This window comes from Chrysochloris asiatica, unplaced genomic scaffold, assembly GCF_000296735.1.
Source record: "Chrysochloris asiatica unplaced genomic scaffold, ChrAsi1.0 scaffold00011, whole genome shotgun sequence".
Taxonomy (NCBI): domain Eukaryota; kingdom Metazoa; phylum Chordata; class Mammalia; order Afrosoricida; family Chrysochloridae; genus Chrysochloris; species Chrysochloris asiatica.
Window position 1 is genome coordinate 6,946,567 of NW_006408529.1, and position 1,455 is coordinate 6,948,021.

A 1,455-nucleotide genomic window follows, 5' to 3' on the forward strand; every position below is an offset into this window, starting at 1 on the left:
GGCACTGACTCAATGGCACCTAACAACAATAACAACAGTACATTTGTTGATATATTTGCAGTCTTGGTAAACACAAATGTAGAAATATCCTCTGCCAGATCTGTATATATTTTAGGTATATTTACACTAATTTGTCCACACTTGTTTAACTTGCATAGCTATCTCTTATCTACTTGTGGATTATTATCATAACAAAATCATGTATATAATAGTATTTGGCATAGATTGATTATTTTTCCATAAAGTTAATACATCTATGTAATCATTCTCTACGTAAAGTGGGCTAGCAAAGTTTTAGTGTACAATAAAATTCTCATTTTTAAAAAGTGATAGGAAGTTAAATCTATAAAATGTTAAATAAAATAAATATAAATGCAATTTCAAATGCATTACAAAAAGATAAGGAATTCCTTTTGAATACAGTTAAAAATAAAGCACAGTATCACAGAAACCAGTTAAAGCATGTTTCACACAAGGTCTGATCCAAAATTCCTGTTTATTTTTAAACAGCTGTTAGACTAACCATCAGGAAATTATTGATTGGAAATATAGTGGATCCACAAAATGAATTCAAAGAAATCAATATGTATTTACAAAATGTGATATTTGTATAAAATTAATCAAGGTAAAAGTACTCAAGAAATGGTTACACATGGATAGAATTACTGTAGTTAGAGATAGAATTTTAAGGTTGGCTTGTTTGTTTGTACTTGCTGATATTCAGAAGCAGAATGCTAATATTTTCTAGACTTCTTTTAGCTCTTTGTAGAGTGCCTGAAAATTAAACAGCAATAGAACTTATTTTCATAAATTTAAAGGAAAAGTTTGATACATATCAATACATTTTGATTTTTAAGTAGCTTCAAGGTAATTAGTAGGTATAGCTACTCCTCATTAAATACATTGTTATCCAGATTTTTGCATTAGGAAGGTAGCAAATTGTCTACCGAGTATTTTACATATTAGCAACATATATGTAGTAATAATGAATGTCAAGTGACATGTGAGGTGAGAGTATGGTTAAAGTTATATGTCATTTTGGCTGCATCATGACTAAGTAGTTTGACACTTTTGTAATTGTATAATTTGTCATTATATAATAATGTGATTTGGTAGTTTTGTAATGATGTATGTGATTTGGCAATTATGAAACAATGTAGTTACCTTCCATATTATGATTTTATGTGGACATCCTTCATTGTCAAATAATACCAATTTTTGCATAATGATTTAGTCTTAATCATTGTCATGAGTGGGTGTAATAATTTGAAAGCAGATAAAAGAAAAAGAACTAATTTTGGGTTTCCTGTTGATCTTTTCTTCTAGAAGTGAGGACTGGGTATAGTCTAAATGTTTAGAAATGTTCTAAAGTACTTTCAATGTTTATTTCAAAAATTCGATCACAATTGCAAGTCAGGACTTGAATTTTTAACTGAGTTTTTCAGCTTGAGAAAC